Source organism: Ceratotherium simum, chromosome 14 (genome assembly GCF_057802395.1).
Source record: "Ceratotherium simum simum isolate JZ-2026a chromosome 14, ASM5780239v1, whole genome shotgun sequence".
NCBI classification, from domain to species: domain Eukaryota; kingdom Metazoa; phylum Chordata; class Mammalia; order Perissodactyla; family Rhinocerotidae; genus Ceratotherium; species Ceratotherium simum.
Genome location: NC_141913.1, coordinates 43,489,183 through 43,510,212, shown reverse-complemented (window position 1 = coordinate 43,510,212; position 21,030 = coordinate 43,489,183). Strand labels below are relative to the sequence as shown.

Genomic DNA, 21,030 nt, shown 5'->3' with positions numbered 1-21,030 from the left:
TACTCCTTTCATTTATTCACTTCCTTTTCTCTTGGATCGATGCTGAGCGTCGTTACGAATGTTCCTTGATTGCCTCTAGGCTGAGGGTCTTGGAAAATGCCACCGTGTTCAGGGCTGTTATGGCCACACTTTTAGGAAGAGAAGACTGCTGAGAATCTGGGCAAACGGGTGAAATTGACAGGCCTTATTTATTTTTCCCTCTGGGACAATGAAATTTATCAGGTTACAACCATGGTTTTCTTTCTCGCCATTGAGATGTATTGACTTTTAAATTGAGCTTAAATCATCTTTTTTGGGAAACGTTTTAATTAGAAAAGATATAAATAGATACGACCTAAATGAGGATGAATCAGCCAGTCCTGGAGAATTTGGGGGAAGAAAAAGAGAGTTGATATCTTTCCCCCTTTTTACAGGTTTTGGTGTTAGCTCACAAGGTTACTGCTCGCAAAAGAAAAATGTTATATCATCTTCCTCTTCTGTTTTAAGTATTTAGTTAGTCCTTTTTATAACTTAGAGTGTTTACAGGGTTCTGTACTCCCTAGTCCCATCTGGAAAATATTTAAAGTTCATAAGATCTATAAGACTAAAATACCACATATAATGGGATAGGCAGAAGGAAGAAAAATTAGACCCATTGCGTGTGTTTAGAATAAGTGAATTGTTTGTTCAGAAGCGGCTGCTAGAAAAATTGGAACAAATAGCTGTGTGCGGTGAATGGTGGGGTCCAGAGCTGTACATTTCACCACAGAATGAGCCTGGGTTTGTAAAACTGACATTCTGTTGTGACTTCTGAATCCAAACAAATCTCTGCAAATTTCTGCCCGATCAAGTTAATAAGAAAATATATACATGCAGAGGCGAGAGCCCTGTGCTACTTGTAGTCCTGTCAGTGTCGGTGGAAATAAGAGACGCATTTTACCTTCTGTATTTCATTCAACCAGTAATTGCCAGGACCTCCCGCTCGGCAGGTTTTTGTGATTTTTTTTCCCTCTATGAGAACAATGGGATGCAAAAAGAGCTTCAGAAAAGGAGACTGGCAGATATGGGATTGGAGTCCCTTTTCTTCTAATTGCCTTGTAACTGGGGAGTGGTTTCCACTTTCCCACTATCTCACTTGCAGGAGGAGAGGAAGACAGATGTGACTTAGCGGGAACTAGCTTTCTCCAGGCCGGATGTACTGTGGGACGGGGAGGTCATTCCCTGCTCGCAGGCCTGTGATCTGCTTCACACCTGTGCTCATTTTTCCCCGTGATCGATGACCTTGTATTAACCCGGAGTGACCTCTCGCCTTTGCTTGTTCTCTGAGACTAGCTCTTGGCGAGTGGACACTCCTTTCTCTCTGATTTACAGGTGGTTACTGGAGCCGCATACACTTGTTTTTCATGGTGCACGGTGCACTTAGCAGCCCGGCAAGACCTGCAATTTCATCCCTCTCAAGGGGCCGAGAAGGGGTTTGGAAGGTGGGGGTGCAGTGAGAGAGGTTGCTGTTTGCATGTGCTTTTCTGTTTTGTGGCTCATATGGTATCAATTACCATTTGATGGCAACGCCAGGCCTGAGGCCCTTTGCATGTTTGTCCTGTGAGAAAGATCTGGAAGAACCGACATATGGTTTTGATTGCGGCAATTGCAGGTTGATAGAATGAACGCAGGGGTGAGGTGGGTGGGTTTTCCTTCCGGCCCTTTCCACTCGGGGTTGCTAATGTGCTTCGCTTGTGGAACTGGTCTTTTCATCATCCAACCCCTCCCCACTTTCCTCTCTCTCCCCCCTCCCCAACTCCCTGCCACTTTGCATTCCCTGCCCCTGCCTCCTCTGTACTTCCAAATCACCGCCAGAAACATGTGGCCCACATTAAGGACTTTCAATTAAAACAAACAAAAAAAATTGTCCACCCTTCTATTAAAATCCCAGAGCAGGTCAGTCCATCAAGATGATCAGAATTATACTAAAGTTCAAAAACAAGTAGTGGGGAAGTAGGTTCCTTCCAGAAGCTCGGGACATGTTCTAAAATGGCTATTAGTTCAGGTTGTTAAACATTGAAATGACGCTGAAAAATGGCAGCAGTAGAGATTAATGTGTGTGTGCGTCTGTGTGTTTCATCTAGGACACCTCTTTGAATTTGTTTGAGCGTATACTGTATAGGGAGGGGCAGGAGTTCTTTAAGGTTCTATCTTCCTGTACATCTCAAGCCATAAAATGAGAGAGCAAGTTCGGGTGTGTACATCTGTATGAGAATTTTCCTTCGGAAAGGAGATATTGGAGACCCATCTCTCCCATACACAGTGACTTCTCTCTTCCTAAATTTGTTGACTGTGGGGGGTACCCAGAGAGAGGCTCCTCATTACTGCTGCTCAGCAGGATGGCATCTGTGAGTTTGCCAAGGGATGGTCTAGTACTGGGGAACAGAGAGGCAAAGAGGGGAAAAGAACGTTATAGACACTGTTAATGCTACCCATGAAAATGTTTCCTTTCCAAGTAACATTTTTCTATAATGCTCTCAAATTCACGTCTTGTAATCTGTTCTACAGATGGGTAGCCCATGAGGCTGTGACTTTTTTTACTTCAGCTATAGCATTTCAAAATATTACTCACAATTAGGAATTTATGTGGTTTAAAAAGATAATGTGGTATCTTATGAGTGAATATTTCTGGATTGTCCTTCTTTTAAACTGAAAACCAACAAACCAGGACCAAAAAACAAAAATGTGTCCCTTCAAAAAGCTTTTAAAATGTGAGATGAATTATTAGTTCTGGAGGCCAGCTATTGAAACCTAATCATAATACTTGACACACTTCATATTTATTTCTGTGTTAAAGCTGATCTTTATCAAAAGGTAGTAAAAACTAAAAACTTGATTTGTTGATTTAAATTGTAGGGGGAGGTCTGTATGATAGACTCTGTAGAGAAAACTGACCATGTTTTTACAATGGTTATTGACTGTGTCTTAAGATATTTGCCAAAGGATACTTTTTTCTGTGCCCAAGCTTTCTCCTTATAATATACAGATTGGTTTGCTAAATGATCATGTCTTTTTTTAATGTACAGGCTTGATAATGATTATATTTTGCTATTTGGTAATCTTCCTACAAGTTAACAAAATTTTGTCCTCTGACCTATGTTGGAATTCATAGCAACTACTGATTAATTGATTTGCTCTAGTGACTTATTTTAATAGCGGCTATTTAGTTATTTGACTGATATTTAATGGACACATATTATAACCTTAAATCATCATTCAGTTTGACAGCTTAAGACTTAATATTTCTACTTGCTGCTCATGCCATATTAGCTGCTTTTCGAAGAGTGATGTACTGAGAAGTCTGATTTGGTGATTTTTTAAAAATTCATATTGCTTTCTTGAAATATACAGTATTGGAGACTCACACTAAAATGTTGTGTGTGGGCTGTGAGCCTTCCTTAGAAGGTGTTGGGTCACTTAATAGCAGCTATGCTGGAGAGATATTTGATTTGAGAAGACTTTTTGAATCTTCTCAGCCCTAACACCATTCAGATTTTGAAATGGGAAAATGGAAGAGAGTTTTAGGGAAGAGAGATATCGCAGTTTTGAAAGGTGGCGTAGGTAGAAATCTTTCAGTCCCCGCTCAGATTAACCGACATTCCTAATCTGTCCCCCCAACAGAGGACAAAGAGTCTGTTGGGAAATGTGGGTTTCTATTTTAGAGACACACTACAGAGGCAGGAGATAGTGTTAGATACCACCTATATGTTTCTTCCCCAGCATTAATTTGGTTTTTGGACTGAAATTTAGGAAAGTTTGCAGAGAAGGCAACCTTTTTTATATACAATTTCTTTTTTAAATAGGGATCCTCGAACTAACTCAGTCCTTGGAAGTGCTAAAAATTACTGTTCTTTTTTTTAGTTTGTAGTTACAAATGGAGAAATATTTATAAAATTATGTTATTTTTTTTTTAATGTATGCAAACCACTATCAGGTCACACTTGAATCAGAGTTACTTTTATAAATTGAGGAAAGAGAATGCCTTCAAAATCCCTAGTGGGATGAAAAATTGTGCTCTCTTTCTCAGGACTCTCCTGGAAAGGTGATAACTACTTTCCTCTCTAGATGCTGAGACCCGCCTCCCTGGCCCCAGATACCATGTTACAGAGGGCCTTCACTTCATCTTTGAAGAGCTCATCACCTCCCTTTAGGATCCGTCTTGTTCATACATTGCAAATATGCACTTTTATGTCCACCAGGAAGACATTATGACCATCGAGAAGGGCAATGTCAATTAGGAACAGGAAAATACGAAGTCTGCCAACTTTAGAATTGTACTCAGACTTCACACCATCTACCTTTTGAACAAAATTTGAACCTTTGAGGAGAAAATATTGGGGGTTCTGATGAGGTTTTTTTTTTTTTTTGCAAATCATGGCTTCCTGATCCTAAGGAAAAAAAACCTCAAAGGAAAGGCTCAACAGGCTTCCTGGACATCAAATAGTTCGTACAAAACAACATTCTGATGACTTGCATGTAAATAAATCAGAAACATATGAATTAAACTTCTCTCGAAATTCATATGGGTTGAAAAAGAGGGAGAAGTGCTGAGAAAATGTGTTTTGGGTTTTGCTGAGCCCATGACATTTGAAAAATAGTCTGAGACATTGAGCAAACACAAAGCATGGCTTGGCTTACCCACTCCTAATATTAGCCTCCTGGTTCAATGGCAAATCAGTTTACCATGTGCCTAAATACGAGCCACCTTTTGTGTGTTCCCTCACACTTAATTACTTGCAGTTTAAATTTTTTCAATTAGAGGCTCAAAAATAGCATCACATTTCAAGGAAATGCAAATCTTAGCATTTTTTCACCCAGTTGGTTCATGTCAGACTATTTTAGAAAATACCACAGGTCATTTCACCTTAGGAACAGTCATACTGGTATAGCCGTCTTTGGTGTGACTGGTATGTAACAGAAGAAAAGTGTCATTATTGAGAAACTGGCTCTGAAGTTGGTGCTGCCTATTAGCAAAGCGATAAACCACGGCAGGTAAAAACCTCATGAAGATGAGTGGTACCCTCTCCTGGCATTATGGTGGGAGCCCTGCCATATACCAAGCTCACATCATGACTTCAGAGCTCCTGCTCCATTTCACTGCTGTGCTCTGTGGCCTTGTAGGCAGTGGAAGTTTGCTTTCTCTTTCCCACGTTGCACTCAAGAGAGCTGACATTAGGAATTCTAAGTCCTGGGATGATGGCCGAGTCCTTAGAGCCCACGTATCCTCTCTCCTTGATATCTTATTCCTCGGTATCTGGCTTTAAGTACAGGGGCAGAACACAGGGGAATTTAGGGAACAAAAACAGCCAGAGCTTCAGACTTCTCCCACTGAATCCTGTATCTGTTCAATCTTTGGACTAGCACTGTCACCTGAGATGATCAGTTTGAAGTGATGGAGAGGCGGCAGATTCCATCTTTCCTATTTAGAGAAGAGTTATTTTGATTGTTTAAAAAATCATTTAACTGTACTTTTCCTAACTTCTTCACTCAAGTGGTGGTAAGAAGCTTGAATGCCTACTATTAGTCAGGTGCTGGAATATAGCTCTGAACAAGACAGACATGAGATAGACAAACACACTGACAGCTGCGTTTGGTCTGATAATGCATTGATGGGGGAGTACAGGCTGCTGAAGGTAGACACAGGAAGGGCTCCTATTCCACATTTGGCCTGGAGGAAGTGAGATCGAAGGATGAATGGGAATTAAGCAGGCAAAATGCAAAGGTAATAACTAGATCAAAGGAGAGAATGGCGTATACCGTTATCCGAAAGTAGTGAAGCATGGCTGGAGCTCATGATGCAAAAGGATAATAGTAAGAGATGAGACTGAAAAGATAAACAGTGGCCAGATCATAAAGTGCCTTGTGCGCCCTATTAAGGAGTTTAGATTTTATCATGAATGTAATGAGGAGCACTTCAAATGGGTATGCCCAAGAGGTAACTGAATTTAAAAGTCCATAGGGATAGAAGGAACACCAGGAAAACACAGTCACAGAAGTCAAGGAAAGCAGATCTGCCTTGATGGAGGAAATAGTCAACAGTGTCAGATGTTGCTGGGAGATAAAAGTGACATTTGGCTGCAGCATCCAGGAGCTCTTGCGCAGTTTCATTGGAATAGTGTGTGTGTAAGGAAGGTAAGGAGTGGAGAAAGGGCATGGCAAGATGCTTTTCCATTATCGTTGTCATCATCATCATTGCCGTCATCATCATCACTGGAAAATGAGCATCAAGCATCTTATCTGCCAGACAGAGAGAGTGGAGGAAAGAAGAATGAGACACACACACCCCAGGGGCTTGGAACATATTTGGTGAAATAGACCATAAATGTAAAACAGAAGACAGCAACATAGAAGACATGCAAAGGGCAAAATGAGCTGTCCAGACCAATGGGATGAAGTGGGACCTGAACAGATCCGTAAAAGAATCGGAGGAATCAGATGGCAGATGAAAAGGGGGAGTTTTTTGAGTGGTGAGTGCAGCTTGAGGCTTGTATTCTGTGTTATGCCTCCTTATCACAGTCCAGTCTGTTTTTGAGTTCCCGTCAAATGGAAGCAGTAGAAAATACCACCAAAGGTGATGTGTGGTCTTAACTTGCCTGGGATTTCTGTTTAAGTTTCTCAATCTTTTTTGGAGAATTAAAGTCAGACTGGCTCTGTTTGTTGTAGTTTCATGCAATCTTTATTTTTAAAATCTGGACACAGAAACTAAGAAACAGATATCACAAATATAGAAAGTTAGAGATACTCATAAATTCTACATGGATGAGTTCCTTGAGAAATTTTACACATTCAATGCTGGACATCTGTGGAATTGCAGTATACTATCTTTGACTTCTGTTTTATCTCCATATGACATCTTCTTCCTGGTATGGGGCCAGAGGTTCACCCTCAAGTGTAATACCTTAAAGAAGTCACTTATGATTTAGAGGACAATTTTTCTCAACAAAGATACCTGAAGTATACTTCTGTAAGGCACTTCAACACTAAAAATGTGCTGTGTAAACTTTGTACGTGAAGGAAAGAATTGGCCCTCTTTTACTTTGGCTGTTTCCCTTGTTTGTTTAATAAGTATTTATTAGGCACCTGCTGTGGGCAAGCCATTGCATTGAACACGCTCTAAGTCACAGTGTCTGCCCCTAAGGGGCCCATAGAATTTTATGGGAGATAAGACCTGTGTACCTGATAAAAATTACAAATTTCTAAAGTAAAGCAGTGGGAGAGTTTAGAAGATGAAATATATTTGATTAAAACTTATTGAGCTCGTTCTTTCCCACAAGTCTTTGGTTCATAATCCTGTCTGTATTACACCGCTGGCATGCATTCCTGTTTGTACTTGTTAGAGAAAAGAGCTGAATAGGTTGTCCACATATCAAAAGTTTTCCATTGCCACCAAAAAATATTTTAAGCATTATTAGGGTGCAGAACATGGCCATACAAATTAGATACCTTGAGGTCCATATTTCTTCAAGGTGTTTTCACAGTGTATGGTCTTGTTTATTTGTGCCACATCTCTGTGTAGTGGCAGATATTATGAGCTGTATTTTTCCAAACAAATATCCGTAAGATTGAGAGAGAGGTTAAATGACCTACCTGTGGTCAATTAATTAATGATAGAGGCAAAACTCGAAAGATGGTCTCCTGCTCCTTAGAGCACATTAGGGACCATTATCTATACTGATTAGCTCACTTAAGACATTTTGACAGTGAGGGAGAATCATAAGTTTATTTCCTTGATAAATGAAGAGCGTGGAATTTACTAACAAAGAGATCATGAGTGACATTGGTGAGAGAGCAGTTTTTGCTTCAGTGGGAGGGCAGCCTCTTCTCCTAATTATGGGTACATTATTTACCTAAATTTTCCATCTAGCAACTGATGACAAGGCTTATCGTTTAAGAAATATGGCCCATTGTTGGTCCTCTCTACTACTGGAATACCATATCCCTACAGATGGGTCCTCGCTAATATTTTTTTATGAAAGACAACACATAAGTTATTAGCCTACTACAGTGTTTTGTTTTGTTTTAACTGAGATGAAATTCTCGTAATATAAAATTAGCCATTTTAAAGTGAACAATTCAGTGATATTTGGTGCATTCGCAATGTTGAGCAACCATCATGTCTGTCTAGGTCCAAAATATTTTCATCACCCCTAAAGGAAACCCCATACCCATTAAGCAGTTCCTTCCCATCCCCCTCCTGCTATGTTTTATAAACCTTTAATTTTATCATATACACAAGCATACACACACACACACACACACACATACACATACATACATGCTATACACACATATCTATCTATCTGGAGATTAGGAATTTCCACATCTATCTAGAGATTAGAAAGTTCTAGACAGAGGACCTAATGTGTCCTAATTATGTAAACAAAGAACTATATATTTATTGGATGTTTCTCCATCAGGAAAAAGAAAAAAGGAAACATCCCTTGCTTCTTTTTAACCTTTCTGTATATTTCTCTTAAGTTCTCATGAGATACTACTTTATCAAGGAAGAAAATAAAGAAATCAATTCTGAGCCTTTTATTATGTAAAACTGCTGTGTTCCTCTTCTTGTAAAAACATTTTCTCATTAATTTCATCAACATTGAGAATTTTAAACTGTTTCCCTTATCTTAATAAGCAATCATCTGGATTTTACATTTTTATTTTAAAGATTCAAGATTATTGAACAAAGTAATTTAGTTATCAAAGATTTTATTTCTTGGAAAGAAATCAAAGGTGCATTCTTACTGTAATTTTTATTGTTAAAGAAATTACTGTTGTTTATATTTATTTATACCCAAGTTATTCCGGAGAAATATTTGAGGTAGCCAGTAGCAGATCTTTAAACTGTATATATTTAAAATTAAGAAAAATTAGATCAAATGAAAAAATGTCTGAAATTTAAATATTAGAAAAGTCCACTTAATTACATTTTAAATGTTCCTGAAGATTGATTGAACTATTTATTGTTGGTTACTTGTTTTTCTATTGTCCAGTCTCATTTCAAGAATATTTTTGCCCTTTATTAATTCCTCACCTCCTTTGAGAAGTTTTCTTTGAATAACCCTATTCTAATGGGATAATTCCCTTTACGTTTCTTTTGCATAAACGTTTTGTACAAAATACTACTCCCTTTGCTACGTTTTTTTGTTGTTTTACATCTGAAATCTCCCAACTAGCTCCTAATGAAAATTCTGTCCTCCTTATTTTATTTCTCACTTTATTTGTTTGTTTATATATTTAATGTACCAAAGCACTAGCCATGTGCTAACTAGAAGCTCTACTATGAGTTAAATCAGTGAAATATTCCTGGCTGATTTTGTCTAAAGTTTGCCCTGGGCATGGGAGAGGGGCAGGTATTTGAATGGATAATAGATAGAGAGGTGGCTGATTAGACATAGTTGTTGACAATTTGCATATTTATTTTTTTCATTTCAGTCTGTGCCACAGAGTCATACATTTGGTAGTTATTTCATGCTTTTGTTTTCAGTTGAAAGTAGTTAGGGCCATATGTTTTGACAGAAAAAAAAGATAATTCCTACTCTTTTCAGCTTTGTGAAAGGGAGGATGGGGTAATAATTTTACAGTGTACCATGGCAATGATTCCTGTTCAAAACTTTACCAGATTGGAAACTCACTGTACATAACAATTCTCTTTGTAAGCAGAAGATGAAGGCATCTATTTGAAGCACTCAGAGTTAAGTGTGATGCTTCAAAGCACAGCATAGAGTTCATCTATAACTCTACTGGGCATTAGTAGATATCATTTACTAATATGAAAATTTGATCTCCAGATTTCTTGGACTTTAGGTGATTTGGAAGGATATTCTAATCAAGTGCTAACAATTCTGACCTGGGATTTGAAGTGAAAAGGCCTAGGTTATAGCCCCACTCCTGCCCTCACAGAGTCATGTGGTAAGGGAAGGGAAGGCAAGGCACTTACCCAGTCCTAGCTTCTGTTTCCTAATGTGTAAGATGGGGGAGATGGTTGACCACTTGGATAGATCATCTGTCTCAAAGTGATTGTAAAAGAAGGTAGTGGATGGGGGCCGGTCCAGTGGCGTAGTGGTTAAAGTTCGGCGTGCTCTGCTTTGGCGGCCCAGGTTCGCAGGTTCAGATCCCGGGTACAGACTTACACCACTCATCAGTCATGCTGTGGTAGTGTCCCACATACAAGACAGAGGAAGACTGGCACAGATGTTAGCTCAGGGTTAATCTTCCTCAAGCAAAAAAAGAGGAAGATTGGCAACAGATGTTAGCTCAGGGAGAATCTTCCTCAACAGCAGCAACAACAAAAAATAAGGTAGTGGGTGCAGAAAGTCTTTGTAATTTAAAATGCTGTGAAGATATAAACTTTTTATAACGATTAATCATAGAATTTTACCAAATTTCCTTTTATACAATTAATTCAAGGTCAAAGAAGGTATCTAGAGAAGTCCATATCCCCTTTTGTGAATTGTTTCTTTAAGTATTCCTCTTGTCTTTCAATATCGCTTAGAATCCTGGTCTCGCTATCTTTTCATTCTTGGGTCACTGCTCTTGAAAGTGTGTCTTTCTGCTTTTGTCTCACACAACTTTCTTCCTAATCCCTCTTGCTTCCTGGGAAGGAATGTGTATTTAGGAATGACGGCTCAGGCTGTCGGTGATTATTATGTACAAACAAGCACTAAAGACACTTGGGATTGAAGGAATAGGAATGGTACATTTAGCGTTGCACAAGGTCAAACTATAAAGTAATCAGCAATTTTCTTTGGTGCTACTTTCCCTTCTTGTATAGCCCTCTTCATACCCTCATCCCTTCTCCACTTTCCTCTCGTTCTTAAAAATTAACCCTTGGGGAAAGATCTGAGACCTCATCACAATGAAGTGTAGTAACTGCTAATAGACTATAACAGCATTTCCCAAGATGGGAAATGATTGGAGATATGTTGAAATGTGAGTTTGTGTTCATGGAATTTTCTCAGGGATGTAGGCTTTAATCCCTTGTAGTAAAGTCCATTGACTAAGGTCTGCAGCAATGAAATTAATTTGTTTATCCCAATGGTGCCCAAATTTATTTGAGCTTTTTAAAAGACACACTTATTAACATCCAGTGAAGCATGTCAGCTCTAGGCTTCAGGCATCAACCTATGGACTCAAGTTCAAAGGGAAGAAGAGGGTGGGGAAAGGTCTTTTTAGACCCCTGAAATATGGATCATTATAGATAATTGTGTCCACCTTCTAAAGAAAACTCAGCCCTAAAACACTTTGAGAAGTGAAATGCACTAAAATCTGTTTTGGCAGAACCAATGAACGTTCATCTTTCTCTATTAGTTATGATGTTATTCTTAGTTTGATGTGTATCTTGTGTATGATGTATTTATTCGTTGATGCATGTATGCGCTTGGTAACCACTTGAGCCTATTCTGTGTGAGATACTACACACGCACACACACACACACACACACACACACACACTGCACACCTGCACATTTTTTCTTAATACTTTTTTTAACCTTATTGTTTCTGCAAATGACTGTCTTCAACAGGCTTTCTTAGCATTTAGTAGAAGAAACAACAATAATCAGCAGTGGAATAAACCTAAAATTAATTTCTCTCTTATTATAGAATCATAGAGTTTGTTTTCATCTGGAAGACATGCTGCCCTCATTTAATTGATGAACAATGCCTTCAGAGGTCACAAAGCTATTTATTGGCAGACATAACCAACACTATTTTGATGTTCCAACACCTCCTAATGAAACTGTAGTTGTCATCTAAAAAAAAAGCAAATAATTGGTTGCCAAAGAGGAAAAAATAGTGTTGAGATGGGAGATGACCCATTAGAAATAATTGACAATCATGAATTTGATGTCATAGCTGTAGATAGAAATATAAATAATGTAGTTACACCTGCTTAAAGTTTAAAATAACTAGAAATAATAATTAATAGAAATAATAAGTTACATTCTTCTTAACATTACCTTTAATTTCTGATGAGCATTCAATAAATAAAAGCTTGGAAACAACTTAGGTGTTTAGAACATATTGAGGAGTTGTGATGTGCTTAACATCCACAGTCTTTTATCTGTGCCAATGCTGAGCCTGGTGATGAAGCCAATTCCCATGTGAATAAGTAACATAAGGAATGTAACCAGGAAGAAGTCGGGTTTCACCTGGACCAAATTTTATGCAATTAAGTGTTTCAAGAGATCTTTAGCCAGGTGTAACTTAATCAGTTTAAGGCATTCTCAGCTAGGGCCAAGGTACTCATAGTGTTGGCAGTGGGCATTCCTGTGATACACCATGTTGAAAGTAATAGCAAACATACAGTGTCTGCTCAGTTTAGTGCCAAGAGCAAGAGAAGTGCAGGTGTAAAAATAAAAAGAAGTATTTGGGGCCAGAGGCTCGTACACATGGACAGGACTATATTCACACGTCACTTGGGAGCTTTGAGTAATAATATGGTGCTTTTTATCAGTTTAGTATCCTAGTATTTAGTCCTGGGTCTGGTTTCACCACTAACCCCCAGTATAACTCTCAGCACATTACTTAACCTCTTTCTGGCTTCAGTGCCATTAAACACGAGTATTAATACCTGCTGTTGCTTTGCGCAATCCACTTCATGTCTGGAAGACAGATGAAGGGTCCTCCTCCTTTTAGCAGCACACAAGAACCTCCTTTGTGCTCCACTTTGAGATCATCTCGTGTTTTTCTCTTTGGGCAAAACAGCGTTCTCAGGCCCCGGGCTGCTAAATGGCCAGGAAATATATGGGATCCGGGATTCTACTAAGCTGGGTTATGGTTGGAGTCCCTGAATACCACGGAGAGAATCCTTAGTTATCAAGAGATCATGTTGCAGAATAGTGGTTAAAGCTCAAACTCAGAAATAATACTACATAATTTTGAATCCCAATTTGCCACTTAACTAGCTACGTGACTTTGAGCAAGTAACTTAACCAATACCTCTCTCTGCCTCAGATTCCTTATCTATAAAATTAAGAGGATGATGAAACAATAGGGTTAGTGTAAAGACAAAATGAGTATATATATAATTTTTTTGTTGGAATAGTGTCTGGCATATCATAAGTAAAGTGTTAGCTATTTTTATCATTGTCATCATTTTGTCATGCCAACTGTGACAAGAGCTTGGGGCTGGCAGGCATTGGGACCAGGTCCTTTTCCAGTTCTGGAGAGTGTTAAGCTATGATACCATAATAAATTACTTCTTTTCTTTGTTTCTAATTGGCAACTCCCTGCATACATCACTGAGATGGTTGTAGAATAATATGTGAAAACAGCTTAAAAATCTCAAACATTCTATATCTATCTCTAGATGTCATCTGTATGATTTAATATCTGTGATATATCTATATCATAGTAGAGTGAGCCCAATCATACCTTTCCAGGCAGTTTTGCTGCCTCGGATTTGCAATGATAGCACGTTGAAAATACTCCTAAAATAACGAGACACTATGTAGATTTAAATGATATTATTATACAATTATTAGTGATTCTTAGCTTTTTTTTTAATTGAAGCAGGATTTTTTTTCTCCCTTGTAAATTTCTATACATGTCAAAGGCTACACAGACTCATTTTTTTTTTTTGAGTTTGAAATTTGATTTAGAGATTTGAAAAATAGCTAGCTATATAGAAAAAAAATTAAGAAGAATATCCTTGCCTTTTTATTTGAATGAAAGAAAGAACAAGGCAGAGCTGCCTGGCCATACAGAATGCCAGGTTTTTTGTAGCTCCTGGGGTGCTTTGCATGCTGGAGGCACACACTTAATAATGCGTCCAGCTCACTTGTTTACTGTATAATCACCGAGCTTGTTGCAGGCTGGATGTGCTGGTAGAGAAATGCGTTGCCTGCAGTCTGCCCATCCCTGCGTGCTTATGTAACTCCTGATCCTTTGTTAATCACTCAGGTCCCTACTTCTCCTTGCTATTGCTTTCTTTTGGGTCTTTTTGGTATCTTTCAGTTATAGAATTTGGTTGATAAAGATACAAAGAAGGGAATTAAGATGCTTACAATTTTGCTAGGTCTTAACACAGAAAAGGAAATTTGGTGGCTGAGAAGGATAAAACTCTTGGCTGTAATTCATTTATAGGACTTAGCTTCAGATTTAATTTACTCATGAACAGATCATCGAAACTCAGCTGGTATTTAGAAGGGTGGAAAAATTATATGTGATATTTGTGATGGGGTATTTGATGTGTGTTCAAAGTGACTTGTGTTCTAAATATATTACATATTCAAGGAATTTCTTTTAGGGGGATCACATACATATTCTTTTTCATATTTTTTGTGATGTGATATGATAGAGTGAAGACAGCTCATTGCTTGTTAGTGGAAATAAAATATGAATATCATATACATGAATGGTACATTTTACACGTTTAGATAATTGTGAAATTTTTTTTTCAGACTACCAATAAAGATAGTTTGAGGAGTAAAACACTTCTTACTGGGAGTTATTTTAGAGCACTTAGGACTATTGGGTTAATTCCTATAAAAGTTTCAAATGCTTTAGGTGGAAATAAAAGCTTCACAATTTCGGGGCCGGCCCGGTGGCGCAAGCGGTTGAGTGTGCCCGCTCTGCTGCAGCAGCCTGGGGTTCACCGGTTCAGATCCCGGGCGCGCACCCATGCACCACTTGGCAAGCCATGCTGTGGCGGTGTCCCATATAAAGTAGAGGAAGATGGGCATGGATGTTAGCTCAGGGCCAGTCTTCCTCAGCAAAAAGAGGAGGATTGGCAGATGTTAGCTCAGGGCCGATCTTCCTCACAAAAAATAAAAATAAAAAAATAAAAGCTTCACAATTTCAACAGCTTTACACCTCTGAAATTTTTCCATTTGTAATTAAATATCCATCTATTTGTCAATATACTGCAACATTTATGTGTTATCTCTAAACAAATTTCCTATTTATATGATAATAATGCACATTGGCCTTTAACCATCACTGGGAAATGAAGTAGGATCTCCTTCCATTAGTAAATATTCCTTGACTTGATAATATATACTGAGAATGTACCAGGTGAATCATTCTTATTCCTATAGTTTGCTTTTGTTTTTGGTTTTCTGCACTCTTGCATTGTTTACTGCCTCACTGTTATATGCCCTTGAGCATTATTAACTGCCTTTAAACCTTATAGTAACTCACTCAACTCTATTACTTGAATCTGTTTATTAAGCTTTCATGCCATTTTACTACCCATTAGTATTTAAGTTATAAAGTTAAAAAAGACTTTAGGAAACAAAGTGCCAGGAGGGCTACACGAGAAGTCGGGAGCCCTGGGCTCTCTCCAGGCCCCTGGGTAAATCCTTTAACTTCTTCCTTTTACTCGTTTTTAAAATGAGGTTGATTATTTGAGCTTTAAAAATATGATGCCCAGAGGCAGGACAGAGGGCAGCAAGTAGAGAAGCAGCGTGAGAAGGGAAAGGAGCACCTGTAAAGAAGTGATATAAAAAGATTAAAAAAGAAAAAGTAATAAAAATGAAGAGAGAGTAGAATAGAGAGACCCAATTACCAATGCTGTGAAAACACATGATCAGAAAAGGGTAAAAATCTGTTCAACTTTTATTGCCTAAGGAAAGTGGTCACACCTTGTCTAACTCTAATTTCTTTCCCAAAGACACTAGGGACCAAGGACAAAATTGCAGTTTGAGTTTCTTACCTTTACTTCGTACACATCCAGAAACCTGGGGTCACAGACACTCTTCCCTAGTGTTCCACTTGGTATAATTTGCAGGAATTTTGGCAGGTGCTTATAAAAAAGACATTAAGAAATATGTAATAGTACAAGGATCTCTAAAAATAACAAATGAAACTAAAACCTAAATGTCCTGCCATTCAATAACATCAACATTCATGAAACACCAGTTGTGTGTGCTAGGTACTAAGGATACCTGGAATTTGCCTCTCCCAATAGTCCACCAGAAGAGTTCTTGCTTTTGCAACCTAAAGGGAACAACAAGTCTTAAATGAGCTAGTGTTATTGTGATCGCTTCTCTAAAGGAGGGTGACACACAGGGCCCCATAGGACTCTTCACGGACAAGCATGACTCTAGACCAGCACTTCCAATAGAACTTTCTGCCATGGTGGGAAAGTTCTATGTTGGTGATGTCCAGTATGGTAGCCAGTGGCCCTGTGTGGCTGTTGAGCACTTGAAATGTGGCTAGTGTGAATGAGGGACTCTATTTATTTAATTTTAATTAAGCTTAATTCAAATAACCACATATTGCTAAGGGCTACCATATTGAACAGACATTCTAGACACGTTAAAAATAGCAATAAGCAATAAGTAGCATTTACAACTGTTAGGCTCCATCCCCGGGCATATAAATATAATATGGATGTATTAATAGATATAAATAATAGTATCATTTATTGAGCGCCTACAACAGATTAGGAATTATGCTTGACATATATCATCTCTAATTCTCACAACAAGAGTAGCCCCAGTTGACAAATGAGGAAACTGAGACTCGGAGGCATAAATTGCTTTGTTATGGCCTCACAACTAATTGTGAGAGCTGGAATTTGAACCCAGTTGGTTTGGCTCCAGAGCTGGGTAATTTCTACTATCCTGCCAAATCTATTTCTGTACTCTGGAGCTGTCTCTTAAGAACATCTTCCCCTTGCTTTCTAGATCAGCTAGCAGTGTACCTTTAACTTGGTCGCATAGAACAATTGCAGTATCCATTTTAACTCTTCTGAATGTGGAAGTGTCATTGCCCCTGAGCCATTCTCTTGTCTTACTGTGACCCGTGTCCTTCAAATGTAAGAGTTGAGGGTCCAACCCAGTTGCCTGAGTAGTGAGGTGATCACCTGCAAGTATTTTTCCCTGTTAGATTCTGGGAAGCGTCAGAGTATTTGCCTAGGTCTGTGAACATCAGTGGCGCACTATAACTCTTAGCATGTGAGTGTTTACCTGTCACAGTTTAGAATATTTGTGAAATCTCCCAAGGTCTGAGCAACTAAGTGAGCCTCGCCAGCACTTGGGCATCTGAGGCATAATTCTGCTTTGCTACTTTCTAGTCATCTCGGAGCATACAGCAACTCTCTTTTAAGGGTCTGAATGTCTCAATTACAATGTTTCAGTTATTCTGAACTGATTCTCTTTGAGAATTATGTATTCAGACGGTACTTGCAGGATCCCAAAGGGGTAGTAATGTTAAGGAATGTTAAAGGTCCACTGTGGCTATCACCAAACCCCACTCAGTCACACATCTCATCATACGTGATCTGGAGCCACTTCTCTTTATCTCCTCAGAATTCAGCTTCTCACTTCAGGAAGCAAGTAATATCAGCATATGTTGATTTCAGTATGAACATGCCTTATTACATTTTACTTTTATTAAAAGGTAATTGTGAGACCTCACAAGAATATTTCTAGAAACTATGGTCAACGTATAGCCTCGTATTGATAGTTAAAATATCTTTTCTTTTCTTTTTTGCCTTTTAAGAGGAAGGAATTGTTCTTTAGTGGAAAGAACAAGACTGTGATGACCTGTTCAAATCCTTCCTTTACCACTTGATAAAATTTTAATGTAGAAAGGTGGCTTGACTTTCCTGAGTCACATTTGTTAGGATAATAAAAACAATAGCAGCACAACAGTAACACTACTGTTTGATGGTTTTTGCATGCTCAATATGTCCCAGGTATTGTTCTAGTTGCTTTATACGTTATATCATTTAATTCACATAAGAACTTCGCGTAGCAGGCACTGTCATTCCCATTTTACAGGTAGGAATCTGAAGACCAGAGAGGTTAAAGTAACAGGTCTGAGGTTGCCTAGCTACTAAATGGTAGAACTGACGGTCACACCCAGGCCAGTCTGGGCCAATACATTTGACCTCTCTGCCGTACATTAGCCCTGTGAAATAGGAATCATACTATTAATAGTATCCATTTTGTACGATCATTGTGAAGATCAGAAATAATGTATATGGAGCTCCTAGCACAAAAGCTGTTCCACAAGAGGCCCTAAACAAATGTAATCATTGTTATTTTTTAAATCTCCGTAAATGAAACTGAAGTGCCAAGACAAATAAAAATGAGAACATCAAGGGGAAAAGGCAGGATATGCATTCTACTCTCTTCATTTTGTTTGTTAGTGTGTGTTTGATTGATTTTCTTTTCTAATAGGCGGAGGTTCTATTCTATTCTGTTTTAAAGAACGTACCATATTGTTTCTTTGATGACTCACAAAGGATAATCAGGACATTGGATGGAACCTCGAATGTTCCATAGTAATACTTCTCAAATTACAACAAAAATTAAATATGTAAAATGAAAGCATTTTTTATTTTTATGAGTTCAGGGTTTAGTGTTATCTAGAGAGCTTTGTAAACTCAGAATTTCTATATGCATGATTTTGTATGTTTTAAATTCAGGATCGTAAGAGAAAAGATAACGGTGCCAACATTGAATATTAACTATACTTTGCTACTAGTTTTCCATGAAACTTTTATTCAACAAATATTTACTAAAAGAACTGTAGCCTGTGAAGTTTCCACACTTCCACTTTTGCGACAAAAATTTCACACTTCTTTAGTGACTCTTGTGGGAGGAATCAGAATGCCAAAAGTCACCGTGATCTAAGCCACCTTATCAGAGAAACACTAAGTGGAGATTTTTGTTTCCTTTTAGACTTTCCTCATATTTCATTGGTGGAATCCCTTCAATACATTGAACTAGAGTTTGGGATTTCTATTTCATTTTTTGTTGGACTAACTTTCTAGTGTTAGTCATTAAAACCGATTCCAAGTATTTGAAGATACCTGGGATATGTGTTATTGTTCTGTTAAATAAAAAGCTATTTTATTTAACATATGTATAAGTCATCTTTCTATTTACTGAGAATAGTAATTCAAGTTAAATGGATGTGAGTTTTTCTCATTTAGTATCTCTATTAAATCTTTATTGAAACCCATTCTTTAAAGTCTTTTGATTGATAAATTGGCAAAGTCATTGACTGAAGTAAAAATAATGAAGCAGCTCACTGGTCATCCAGGTTATTAAAGATTAAAACATTAAGGATAAATCAAAGCATGAACATTATGATCCCTCTGTTTTCATAAATATCATCTTATACCCTTACCACCATTTTTAAAGAAAGTAACGGTTAAACAGTGGAGACTAAAGAGCGATTTATAGTTGTATCTCTTGAGTAAGTTGCATATCTTAAGCAGTTGCTTTGACCATTCTGTTATTGAATTTTCTTATAATTAAAGTGTGATGGGTTGAACAAAATAAGGTCTTTGATTCCTTCTGCTTTTAAAAAGTGCAGTAGTTCTATGCAATGTTTATTTATATAATCAAATATATAGAGCACTTACCTTAAAAATAACTTTTGAAGTAAAAACGATGAAGTATATAAATGGAAATGGAATAACGTTGTACCTGATCTGTAAATTGTGATATAAAGGAAATTTATAAAATATGCAGAAATTGCCTTTTTTAAAAAAGTTATGAACAATGGTCCATTTCTTGTTAACAAAGACTTTCATCTTATCTAAAGAGTTTTCGTTTGCCTACGACACCAGAAAAATAGAAATTGTATAGTATGATATGTCCTAAAAACTTTTTAACCCCATAGATATTCTTTTTCATGCAGGCAGTATTTATTAATTTGGGGTTAATGATCTTACCATCAGATTGAGCTTGATCATAATTCATAGTCAAAGTAGCCTCCTTATATATGAGCAAAATTACCAAAGATTTGTCCTTATCTCCCAAAAGAAATATCAAATAATTCTACCGAAATTGGGAAAAAAGATGAACCTTAATAGGTTCCATCGAATGCTGTTGACGTAATAATATACATGTTTAAGGATAATGTAGTAGAATACGTAATTAAAATTAAACTATATATTATCCTAAAAGAATTGATTTCACTTGTTTTAAAATATAAGGTGATTTAATAATTTGGGTCAGAGTTTCAGTTTTGTAGTAAATATATTGATTTCTGAAATTTGAGAGTAATACATAGTATGCTTAGCTTGTGTTAATACTGACTGGTAAATAGCTGTCAGGCTAATAGCCTATAGATGTATTATAAGCGTATTGTACTCATTTGTCATTAGAATGAGATGATCTGATTTTCAATTTCCCCTTTTCCTGGAAGGTAATATTTTCTTTCATCTTTTTAGCCTACTCTCAATACCTTCTCTACATACATATAGTACTGTTTCCCAAACTGTTAGTTGTATAGTTCTCAACAAAATACTAGGTTTTGCTTGACAGAACTAGGGGTATTGATTTGTTGTGGAATTCCTGGCCTAAGTTTTATTCTTTGTCCCTTAAAGATACTTGAAAAAAATTTTCCTTTATTGTAAAGCCTGTGGAAATTGAATCAAATAGCGGTTTATACATTTAAAATATGAAGAAAATTTAAAAATAAAATTAAAAAATATGATAGTTCATAAAATATAGGGCTTATATCCCTCCATGACTTAGGAAAAATCCTTGTTTTCTAAAGTGTGTGTGGGTTTTTTGGTTTGTTTTTGTTTTGTTCAATCTCCAGGACTTCCTGATTTTCAAGGGCACTGTGGGGCATGTGTAGCATTTATTTGATGTATGTATGTGTATGCATATTTTCCCACATCTGTCTCTGCGGACCTATCCTTTGTGAAATCCTAAACCTTGTATTAATGCTTAGTTTGTGATTCATGGTGTTCTGAGAGCTATTATATAATTTTTCGTAGGGTGTTTATTTGCTGTGTTGTGTAAAAAAAGGGGGGGGTGAGTTTTTTTTGGTAACCCTGCAGTTGCCTCTTTATTGGTGAATTTCTCTTTCTTTTACTCTGACCTGTGAATATCACTGTAGGCTCACTGCCAATTTTGTGAGCTGCTGCCTGCTTCAAAATGGAGGCAGGAAGGTATCCATTTTCATCAAGAGGATGACAGTGTTTCAGTCTCTCAGACCATCTGGAGAGAGGAACTTTTGGAGCAAAAGAAAATGGGGATTTAAAAAAAATTATATTTAGCAGAAAAGGCAAAGGGGGAAACCAATTAAAGTTAA

General features: G+C 37.5%; 1 protein-coding gene across 15 annotated transcripts in view; it reads left to right on the top strand.

Annotated features, from left to right (window-relative positions):
- TCF4 (transcription factor 4) overlaps positions 1–21,030 on the top strand; it is a 352,006-nt gene that overhangs the window by 273,416 nt on the left and 57,560 nt on the right. The window lies entirely within an intron of this gene.